Source organism: Malania oleifera, chromosome 9 (assembly GCF_029873635.1).
Source record: "Malania oleifera isolate guangnan ecotype guangnan chromosome 9, ASM2987363v1, whole genome shotgun sequence".
Taxonomy (NCBI): Eukaryota; Viridiplantae; Streptophyta; class Magnoliopsida; order Santalales; family Ximeniaceae; genus Malania; species Malania oleifera.
The window spans coordinates 27,432,963-27,445,971 of record NC_080425.1 but is presented as its reverse complement, the minus strand read 5'-3'; positions in this window follow the sequence as shown (position 1 = coordinate 27,445,971).

Below are 13,009 nucleotides of genomic sequence, written 5' to 3'. Positions count from 1 at the left end.
TGAATCTAAATTTATGTAGATTCGGATAAATTTTAATATACTATAGTTTATCCAAATCTAATACAAGGTTTCTCGAAAAGGTTAGCTCATGTTTGATGCAAGACCAATAAAATAAAACTGGTTAAAAATGGAGTATATGGGCATAGAGAAGGCTTGCCAACCCCCATCCCCAGAGTTTTTCCCCGTTTTATTTTTATTTTAAAATAATATATTAAATAATACCCTATTTGGGAAAATATTTCCCAAAATGACTCTAACGTAATCTTACTACTTGGTACTGCAAGATTTAAACACGTGAAAATCAAATCTCGCTGGACCAGATTTAAACACGTGGAAATCAAATTTCGCTGGACCGTTCAGCGAGATTTGCCTAAAAATAAAAAACGGTCATCTGCAATAGAAGAAATGGAAAAAATGGAACTTTTCACCTCCGCCCAAAACCCACTTCCCAAAACGTCAAATCCATCCATTGGAAAACAAAGCAGAGCTTCGTTCGCCGGCTTGTTCGTGGCCGCCAGCGAACATTGATATACTAAAGAACAAACCGTGTTTCATTGAAATATGACAAAATCTTATTCCCTATGGTCCTTCCAACACTAGCACCAGGGATCAGAAAGGGAAATCCAACGCCAATATATGCTTCATCCACAAGAATCATCCCAACTCCACCAGCTGCTTTGTAACGACTTGATTTAATAAAAAAAAAAAAAAAAATTTCCTTACATATAAACTGTGAAATTTCATTGCTCTAATACCTATTATTATAAGTCAACCGACATCTCGGTCCAGATAGGACCCATGAAAACTATGCTACAACAAACAACCTAAACAGCGAGAAGTTGTATACATAAAAACATATCCATATATATATATATATATATATATTTACAATACCAGAGTGTCAGAACATTCCCCAAGCTGTACATACACGACTATTCCCCAAAATACCCCCAACTGAACTAGGTTCAAACAACAATAATCTCCCCAAAATACTCACCCTCAGATAGGGCAGTACTGTAGCCCCCTCTATTTGCAAGTCTGATCTGCTTGCCTAATTGGATCGTCTGAAAAATATTAAATCACTAGGATAAGACAACGCTCAGTAAGACGAAATATGCTATTGCTAGTGTGTGGCATATGAGTTACATATTTATAATAATCTGATTTAGAGATATCATGGATAACCGAATCTGAAAGAAACATGTATAAATATTGTATAGTATAGCTCACACCTATATTACTTAACATAACTGTCTTTATAAATTTTCTATTCATAATACTTCTATCATTCATAGTTACATCTACTATTTCTGTAAATTTGAGTTTATGTATAATAACTGAGAAAACTTTCCTAGATGGATAACTAACTGTATGTCATGATTTAACCCTTCATGATAGGGTTGTGCGGCGAGTTGGCGGGACCTATCCTGGCTGGCCGACCAGGGTAAGTTAACTAAACTCCGACAGTTAGATCGGCCTCCTCAACCCTTATCTGAAGGGGAGCCTGTCTACAGCGTAGGCACAATCAACTACTGAATGCAACATACTATCTAAGTAATGTGGTTGCACTCTAAACTAAATATAGTTGCGGTACCATGCTCTGTAAAGTGATTTGTAATGGTCCATCAGGGTCTGATACTATATAATACATTTCTATATAAAATCTATATGTTTTACCATGATTCTGTATTAACTTTATTAACCATGACGCTGTAGTAAACTATATTACTTTATCAACTGTATTTCTATATGTCATGGTTTCTGTAAAACTGTGTAATCATGGTACAATGAAAAAATTGTAAAACATCCTCCTATCTGCAAATAATGTAAATCATACTCCTGAAAATACTGTAAAACATCTTTCTATATATATAGCTATAAATCATGATTCTGTATTTACGATAAAACCATAACTTGTAATAAAACTGTATAAACTATATATCATGATACTGTAAACACTATATAATCGTAATTCTATAGAAAGTTGTATAAAACTCTGTACTATATCAATATTATCATGCCACACAACTAAAATTCATTAAACATAATTTATAAAACTATGTAAATTCTTGCTTTGAAAACCCATGAACATATACTATATTTTACTCGTAAAAATCTTTTCTTAAACTAGCATAGCATATTTCCCTTACCTGATTACTGGAAAGTCCCTAATATGACTGGTCCTATACCCACAAGGTTCCCTACTCAACACCCTAAAAACAACATCTCTCAGAACAAAACTTCAGTATTTCTTTAACTACTACATTTTCTATAACTATAAGTAAGCCAAATACTAAAAAGTTTTATCCTGAATTTGGGATGAAATTCAAGATAGCCCCACCAACGATCCACTCCAGTAGACTTGAAAAGAATTTTCCCAGGAGTGTTGTGGTGGCCTCGGATCGTCAAACCGACGAGAAACTGACCTGAAATCTTAGAGAGAAAGGGGAAGGGACGAAAACCTAGAGAGAGAAAGAGTTTTTGCACAATTTTGCTGAAAGAAATCCAACTTTAGTATACTTATACACTGGCCTTCGTCGACGAGGTCAAGAAGAGAGTTCGTCGATGAACTCATAACCTTCGTCAACGAATTTCAGACCCTGAAAAAGTTCTCTCGATATCTCTTCGTTGACGAGACACGTCCCCGTCGACGAGCCCAGTAAGCCTATTCGTCAATGAACGCGTTGCGTTCGTCGACTAGACCCTGCTGAATTTCTATTCTGATTTCTTTTCCTCTCCTCCTCCTATTATTTAATTAATATAGTTCACCGGGTCTCTACACTCTCCCCTCCTTATAAAAATTTCATCCTCGAAATTTACTATCCATATGATTCACCATCCCTTAAAGAAATGTGGTCTACTTATTTTATTACTAACCCTCACTTGTGGCGGAGGCATACCGTGGTTACATTCCGAGTTCTGGGAGATTACAAATATACTCATAAAAGAAAATTCTCCCAAAACTAAAAATTCTACATATCCTATACTCTATATTACAATTACACCTTTATTACACTATACTAAACTAAATAAAATTATCATTACTTTAATTTACAAGTCACTGTTGTATCCCACTAAAAAGGTGTGGGTATTTTTGTCTGATTTCATCTTCAAGCTCCTAAGAAGCTTCTTCTACCGCGTGATTCCTCCACAGGACTTTTACTAGTGGTATTTTCTTACTGCACAATTCCTGTTCCTTCCTATCTAAAATTTGTACTGGAGCTTCCTCATATGCTAGAGCATCACTGAATTCTAATTCTGCGTAACTAATAATATGGGAAGGATCTAGGACGTATTTTCTTAACATAGAAATATGAAATACGTCATGTATTTTGGATAGAACTGATGGTAAAGCTAGCCGATAGGCAACTGGCCCAATTTTCTCAAGTATCTCAAATGGGCCAATAAATGTAGGGCTCAACTTACCCTTCTTCCCAAATCTCATGACTCCCTTCAATGGTGCTATTTTCAAGAACACATAGTCCCCCACTTCAAATTTCAATTCCCGGCGATGAGTATCTATGTAGCTTTTCTACCGACTCTGAGCTGCACTGATTCTATCTCGAATACGTCAGACTTTATTATACACTTGTTGCACTATTTATAGCCCCAAAACTCGCCTCTCACCTAGCCCACTCTAGTATAAAGGAGAACGACATCTCCTGCCATAAAACACTTCATAAGGTGTCATGCCTATACTAGCCTGATAGTTGTTGTTGTAGGCAAATTCCACTAGTGGCAAATATTAGGTCCAACTACCCCCAAAATCCAATACACACGCTCGTAATATATCCTCGAGTATCTGAATTGTTCTCTCTGTTTGACCATCTATCTGAGGATGGAAAGCGGTGCTGAATGCTAACTGAGACCCCAAAGCCTCCTGCAAGCTCTTTCAGAATCCTGATATAAAGCGTGAATCACAGTCTGAAACTACAGATACCAGTACTCCATGGGGCCGAACAATCTCCTGAATGTAAATCTCTACTAATCTGTGCATAGGGTAGCTAACTTTAATAGGTAGAAAATGAGCTGTTTTCGTCAACCTATCCACAACTACCCAAATGGCATTCTGACCATGCGGCGCCGGCGATAGCCTAGTAACAAAATCCATGGATATGTGGTCTCACTTTCACTTAGGGATATAGAGTGGTTGCAACTGTCCTGCCGGCCTTTGGTGTTCAGCCTTAACCTAGCACATCAAGCACTGCTGCACAAATTCTATAATCTCTCTCTTCATATCACTCCACCAGAAATACTCTCGCAAATCCTTATACATTTTCATACTGCGGGGATGAACTGTGTATAGAGATCTGTGAGCCTCCTCTAGAATCATTCTCCTAATATCATCATTCGTAGGCACACACAATCTGGTGCGAAATCTTAGAGCCCCGTCGTCAGAAATGCTGAATTCCTCTCCCTGACCATCCTGTACTCGAGCTATTACCTCTACTAATTTGGATCATTCCCCTGAGTGGCTTTAATATTTTCATATAGCATAAGCTGTACAACTAGGCTGGCAATATATACCTGAGGATCATCCTCTACAAACTCCACATCGAGTCTTTCCAAGTCCATCTAAATTGCGTGTTGAATTACTGCAGCTAACTGTGCTATACCCTCTGATTTATGACTCAATGCGTCAGCCACCACATTTGCTTTACCTGGGTGGTAGCTGATGGTGCAATCTTAATCCTTGATAAGTTCTAACCATCTCTTTTGCCGCATATTCAACTCTTTTTGCGTAAAGAAGTATTTCAAACTCTTATGATCAGAAAATATTTCACATCTCTCACCATACAAGTAATGTCTCCAAATCGTTAATGCGTATATCACTGCAGCCAATTCCAGATCGTGGGTAAGGTAATTCTTTTCATACTCTTTCAACTTCCTGGAAGCATACGCTACCACCCTACCATACTGCTTCAATACACAACCAAGCCCTTTCAAAGACGCATCATTGTAAATTACATAAACATCACCTCCTAATGGAATCGTTAATACTGGTGCAGTGACGAGCCGCTACTTTAATTCCTAAAAACTCTGCTCACATTCTTCATCCTATGCAAACTTGGCATTTTTCCTGGTCAACCGCGTGAGAGGCCCTGATAAGGTTGAAAACCCCTCAATAAATCGACAGTAATAGCCTGCCAGTCCCAAGAAACTTCTAACTTCCTCAACGTTCTTCGGCTTGGCCCAATTCACTGCGTCAATTTTACTGGGATCCATGGAAATACTATCCCTTGAGATCACGTGACCCATAAACCACACTTTCTCTAGCCAAAATTCACATTTACTAAACTTGGCATACAACTTATTCTCCCTGAGCGTCTATAGTACTTGCCTCAAATGCGCCTCATGATCCTCAAAACTCCTCGAGTAAACCAGTATATCATTAATAAAAACCACTACAAACTGGTCCAAATACTGGTGAAAACTCTATTCATCAAGTCCATGAACACAGTTGAGGCATTCGTCGGATCAAATGGCATAACGAGAAATTCATAATACCCATACGTGGTCCTGAAAGCTGTCTTCGAAACATCCTCTGTTTTTACCCTCACTTGATGATAACCTGATATGAGGTCGATTTTGGAATACACTCGTGTACCCTGGAGTTGATCAAACAAATCATCTATACGGGGTAGAGGATATCTGTTCTTAATAGTGACCTTGTTTATCTCCCTGTAATCAATACACATCCTCATAGACTCATCTTTCTTCTTTATGAACAACATAGGAGCTCCCCATGGTGATACACTGGGTCGTATAAATCCTTTATTTAGCAAGTCTTGCAACTGATCCTTTAATTCTCCCAATTCAACTGGAGCCATACGGTAAGGAACCGTAGAGATCAGTGCTGTCCCTGGAGGTAAATCTATAGAAAAATCTACCTCGTGATTGGGAGTCAACCTAGGTAACTCTTCTGGAAAAATATCTAGAAATTCCCTTACCACTGGTGTACTGTCAAGCTTCGATTCATTTTCACCTCCTTTATAAAAGTCATAAACCCCTAACTTCCATCCAGGAGCAGTCTGATCGCCTGCATGGCTAACACTAACTGCGATGAAGCATGTACACGTGAACCAACAAATTAGAATTCTTGCTCGCTAGGGGGTCTAAAAATTACTTCTTTCTGATGACAATCGATATTGGCGTGATTAACTGCTAACCAATCCATACCCAGTATTACATCAAACCCACACATATCAGGTCAGCTAGTAACACTCTCTCCTGAAGTTCTATTGGATAACCCTTGAGCACTCTTTGACAATGCACCACTGACCCTAACGGTGTAGCTACTGACAATTCCATATCTAAATACTAGGTCTTATTTCCAGACAATTTGACATAGGTCGTAAAGACAAAGGAATGAGTAGCACCTAAATCACATAAAACAATAACTTGATATGATATAACAGTAAAAGTATCTGTCACTACATCTGGGGCAGTCTCAGCATCACCCGGCGTCAAAGCATAAACCCTCGCCGAGGCTACATTCCTCTGTTGGCCTCCACGTGGTGCCGAAAAACCTCCCTGATAGGGTCTAGGAGTTAGGACATGGATCGGCTGTCCTGAGCATGCTCGTTTCATGTGACCGGGTCTCCCATAACGATAGTAAACATCTCTCCCAACCCGGCACTCCCCTAAATGTCATCTCCCGCACGTCTGACATACTAGGTAGGTCTGTATACCCTGATTCTCACAAGGTTCTGCATCTACCTCTGATCTCCCCTATCATAGCCTCCTCTCCATGGCCCCCAATTGGATCCTACCTGAAAACTCTAAGGCGTGGGTCTCTTTCTCTAACTCTAAGCTACAATACCTCCCTGTATGTCACTTTCAATAATTGCAGCCCAATCTACGACCTCTGCAAATGTCTGAGCCCAAAAACCAATCACCTACTCAAACAAGTTCTGCCTCAAATCTTCTTCAAACTTCCTTGCCTTTTTCTCCTCATCTGGTGACAAATGCGGGGCAAATCGTAACGACTCAATAAATCGAGCTGCATACTGAGATACTGTCATCTACCCCTGAACTAGGTGCATAAACTCTGCTGCCTTTGTGCTCCGAACGATAGCAGGGAAGTATCGCTTGAAGAACAGCTCCTTAAATCGATCCCACATCATCGGCACTGGATCCGACCTCTACTCTTCAATCAGTCGCACTGATCTCCACTAGCGTTTCGCCTCTCCTATCAGCTTAAATGCCGCAAATACCACCTTCTGTTCGTCCATACATGGAAGCACTGCCAACGTCTCCTCAATGTCCTGGACCCAATTTTCAACCATAATTGGATCAACTCCTCCAGCAAAAGATGGGGACTTCATCCATGTAAACTGCTCGATTGTGCAGCTACGCTCCCTTGAGCTCCTGGCCATCTCAGCCATCACCTACTGGGTGACGCTGCGCAATACTGCATTAGTATCTCCCTCAGCGTTCGTTCCATTGCTCTTGGGTCTATCTTGAAAACAAAGAACACACTTTAAAAACCTCATCCCCTGTGCAAACCTATTCTATTTCATTCAACTGAAAATACTATATCCACATTTAACTACCCACCCTGATCTTAATTCAAAATCCAATTATGCAATTTAGACACACGACTCAACAATAGTCTACTATGGCTTTCCTGAAATTGTCACCCCAGGAAAGACATAGAAACCACCACGAAAATCCTGTACACAGACCACAGAACAAAACCTCAATCATTTCCTATACTTTGGTATTGCTTTCGTGCACTCTAAAGTCTACAGAACCTAGCAACCTAGGCTCTGATACCAAACTATAACAACCTAATTTAATAAAAAAATTATTTTTCCTTGCATATAAACTGTGAAATTTAATTACTTTGATACCTATTATTATAAGTCAACTGACATCTCGGTCCAGATAGGACCCATGAAAACTGTGCTACAACAAAAAACCTAAGCAGCGAGAAGTTGTATACATAAAAACATATCCACATATACATATTTACAATACCAGTGTCAAAATATTCCCCAAGTTGTACATACACGACTATTCCCCAAAATACCCCCAACTAAACTAGGGTCAAACAACAATAATCTCTCAAAAATACTCACCCTCAGATAGGGCAGTACTGTAGCCCCCTCTATCTGCGAGCCTGATCCACCTAGCTGGATCACCTAAAAAATATTAAATCATTGGGATGAGGCAGTGCTCAGTAAGACAAAATATGCTATTGCTAGTGTCTAGCAAATGAGTTACATATTTATAATAATCTGATTTAGAGATATCATGGATAACCAAATCTGAAAGAAATATATATAAATATTGTATAGTATAACTCAAACCTACGTTACTTAACATAACTTTCTTTATAAATTTTCTATTCATAATACTTCTATTATTCATAGTTACATCTATTGTTTCTGTAAATTTGAGTATACGTATAATAACTGAGAAAACTTCCCTGCATGGATAACTGTATGTCATGATTTAACCCCTTGTAGCAGGGTTGTATAGCACGTAGGCTGGACCTATCCTGGTTGGTCGACCAGGGTAAGTCAACTTAACTCCGACAATCAAATCGGCCTCCTCAACCCTTATCTGAAGGGGAGCCTATCCACAACGTAGGCACAATCGACTATTGAACACCACATGCTATCTGAGTAATGTGGTTGCACTCTGAACTGAATATAGTTATGGTACCGTGCTCTGTAAACTGATATGTAATGGTCCATCAGGGTCTGATACTATATAATACATTTCTATATAAAATATATTTGTTTAACCATGATTATATATTAATTGTATTAACCATGACGCTGTAGTAAACTATATTACTTTATCAACTGTATTTCTATATGTCATGGTTTCTATAAAACTGTGTAATCATGGTACTATGAAAAAACTGTAAAACATCCTCATGTCTGCAAATAATGTAAATCATACTCCTAAAAATACTATAAAACATCTTTCTATATATATAGCTATAAATCATGATTCTGTATTTACGATAAAACCATAACTTGTAATAAAACTGTATCAACTGTATATTATGATACTGTAAACACTATATAATCATATTTCTATAGAAAGTTGTATACAACTCTGTATTATATCAATATTCTTATGCCACACAACTAAAATTCATTAAACATAATTTATAAAACTATGTAAATTCCTGCTCTGAAAACCCATGAACATATACTATATTTTACTGGTAAAAATCTCTACTTTAACTAGTATAGCATATTTCCCTTGCCCGATTACTGGAAAGCCCCTAATATGACTAGTCCTATACCCTGCGGGTTCCCCACTCAACACCCTGGAAACAATATCTCTCAAAACAAAACTTCAGTATTTCTTTGACTACTACATTTTTTATAATTGTAAGTAAGCTAAATACTGAATAAAAAGTCTTACCCTGAATTTGGGATGAAATTCAAGATAGCCTCACCAACAATCCACTCCAGTAGACTTGAAGAGAACTTTCCCAAGAGTGTCGTGGTGGCCTTGGATCATCGAACTGACGAGAAACCGGCCCGAAATCTTAGAGAGAAGGGGGAAGGGATGAAAACCTAGAGAGAGAAAGAGTTTCTGCGCAATTTTGCTGAAGAAATCCAATTTTAGTATACTTATATACTGGCCTTTGTCGACGAGGTCAAGAAGGGAGTTCATCGACGAACTCATAACCTTTGTCGACGAATTTTACGCCCTGAAAATGTCCTCTCGGTATCTCCTCGTCGACGAGACACGTATCTTTGTCGACGAGCCCAGTAACCCTGTTCGTCAATGAACACAGTGCGTTTGTCGACGAGACCCTGCTGAATTTCTATTCTGATTTCTTTTCCTCTCCTCTTCCTATTATTTAATTAATATAGTTCATCGAGTCTCTACATTCTTTGACTACCTTTGTAACGCCCCGAACTCGAAAACCCAGTCTGGTGCGTTATACCTGAATAAATCGTGCTTCGTGGCGTCCCAAGCCCGCCTGGTGGGACTCAGGTGCCATGTCATCCATTCATTTTCCTGATACCTGACATTCTATTATCATTTATGTGGCAAAAAACATAAATATAATTCTCCAACAATATAATACCAGAGTTTCCTACATCTATCTACATTCCAAAATAAATCATTCATCCTCCTGTATCCACATATACACATATCTCCAAAAACATAATCTACAACTTCCAGTATTCACAATTCAGAAGACTTAAAACATAAAACATAAAACTTATACATCTCAAAAGTATCATCTAAGTTTATACCCTTTTTCTTTCTATATCCAAAAATGCTATTATAACCCCGAGCTCTTTAAGCTCGATCACGTGGAGGTCCTGAAAAAGATAAATTTATATTCGGGTGAGACACATCTCACTAAGGGAAGAAACAATATATTAAATCAGCGTGTGGCCAACATGAGGTTTGTAAATAACATATGTATATGTATTCATCATTTGCAAATCTTTATCATAATTTCTAAAATCCTTTCGTGAACTTGATCAAACACATGCAAAGTATTTTGCCCATGAGAATACCTAATAATTGGGGTGATTACCCGCCCATACAAGTAGCACCCCTCTGCTCTGATACTTTAGGCAACCAATGGTCACCACTAAAGCATACCAAGGCACTTACCTTACTTAGTAAGCCCTTAGGTGAAAAGTAATCTCGTACTCACACAATTCATACAAAGGTTTACCAGTAAAGGCTCCCGAGAATAAGGAAATTTACCCACCCATACAAGTAATTTCCCTCTGCCCTAATACATTATACAACCTACTACTACATCTGATACCTACTAGGACACTCGCCTTTATCAGCAAGCCCTCGGGCAAAGAGTTTGCCCTGCCCATATAAGTACATATCATACTAGTGTGAATATTGATACTACAATAATACATTACTATGTCTGTCATATATTATGTATCTGTCATCTGCTCATGTTCTCAACTTTGACATTACGTAGCATTTCATTTTACGTGACTCTTTCCCATTTTACATTGTTCACATTTTATATTTCATTTCCATTTCATTCATATTTCATTTCATTCTCATTCTTATTTCATTTCCTATATTCGTACTATAACTCCTTTTAGCTATACATCAGTTAGTCCACATAGATATGCACTATTCTACTACTACAACTCCTTTTAGCTGTTCATCAATTAGTCTACAGCTCCTTTCAGCTATTCATCGGTTTCCATGGTTACATTAGCAATCACATGTAGCATAATCCATATAACATTTTCATTCTCATTGCATTCCTTGTATAACTTGTATCTCATACATATAGCATAGTGTTGACTCTATGAGTCCATTCCGGTTTTGATAATGACAAATCATTTGGTATTTGATCTATGCATTGAAATTGTGAACATGAATAATATTTAGCATGCACGAAAGGCTAGAAAGTCATGGAGGTCATGAAGATTAAAGTATATACATCTTGGCACAATCCATAGAACTAAAAGAGTTGAAGAATGAAGATGCAAGCGGCAAGCTCAAGATCGTCATGGAAATGGGTATTTAGAACTAAATGTATTTACATATTTCATATGATTTAATTCGAAGCTCAAAGTATACCCTAGACTGACTTTAAGACTTATGCATCTCATGAACATCTTTAGGGGATATTTATGGACTTAGAGATTTTTTAAAACCCCCGAAAAATGATTTATAAAAGAGCAAAGAAAGGGAGCAAAAATAGATTTTTGAAACTAAAAAGAAAAATCAGAAAATGTTCTATTCAAAAGACCGAACTCCCTAACTAGAAGATTGAAGTGTCAACTTCAAAAGACTGAAGTGTACGTTCAGTCGTCTGAAGAATTTCTTAATAAGACCGAAAATTAAGCTCAGTCGTTTGAAGAATTATTGGAGAAATGCAGAAACAGGCAGAAGCACACCAGAAGACTGAACCCTGACTTTAGTCGTCTGAACCCGCAACTTCAGAAGTCTGAACTCAAACTTCAGATGTCTAACCCTGTGTCCAGATTAATTTTTTCGAAACTCTAAGGAACTTCAGTCGCCTAAGCTCTTCATCTTAGTCAACTGAACCTACGAGAAGATTAAAAATTTAATCTTTGATGAGAAAACAGGCGAGTTATTACTTCATCAAGTTGATCCAATGATTAGAAATCATCCTAAGGGCAAGGTTACTTATATAATTAACATCTAAACCCTAGTGCCCCAGGAAGAGAAAAAAAGTTTGGCATACGATTGAGCATATTGTACGATTAACACAACTTCGGAGAACACACTACTGAAATTATTGCTTGGGATTTCAAAGCTTATACTTCAAATATGAGTTAAGGCTATATTGATCTTCAAAAGGCATTCTAACAATCGTTGTGCAAGGCATTCTAACAATCGTTGTGCATTCAACTTGGTATTGAGGTTTGGTAAATCAATTTGCTTGTTAATATTTATTCTCAAAGAGCTTTTCATTTAAATTGATTTTCTTGTTAATATTTATTCTCAAAAAACTTTTCATCTCAAAATCCATTATTGAATATTAGTTGAGAGATTGATCTTGAGTGTGCTCATATAAAATCGTTTTAACAAGATCACTACTTGAGAAAAGTTTTGCCATTGGTTAAATGTTTTTGATTCAAGTGTGTATTCAGTTAAAGACTCAATATTTTCGATATTACAAAACCACTTGATTAAATATCCTTAGAGTTCATAACTATATATATTATTGAGGGATTTTTTTCTAAAAAATATTATATTAGGTTTTTGATCTTTGGAACTCATATCATATATATATATATATATATATATATATATATTTGCATATTACAAAGATTGTGTTTGGACATTTGGAAGAAAACTTATTGATCTAGATCTTTATAATATTCAAGACATATTTTTTGATAAGATCACATATGGTATTCGTACATCTAATAAGTTGAACTAGAACCCTAATTTCTCCAAAGCATTTACTTATATTATTATTTTGGGAGACTTGATAAAAGGGAAATTGTGAAAAGCATATCATTCATATAACGATTACATAGTTACATACATACTGAGCTTC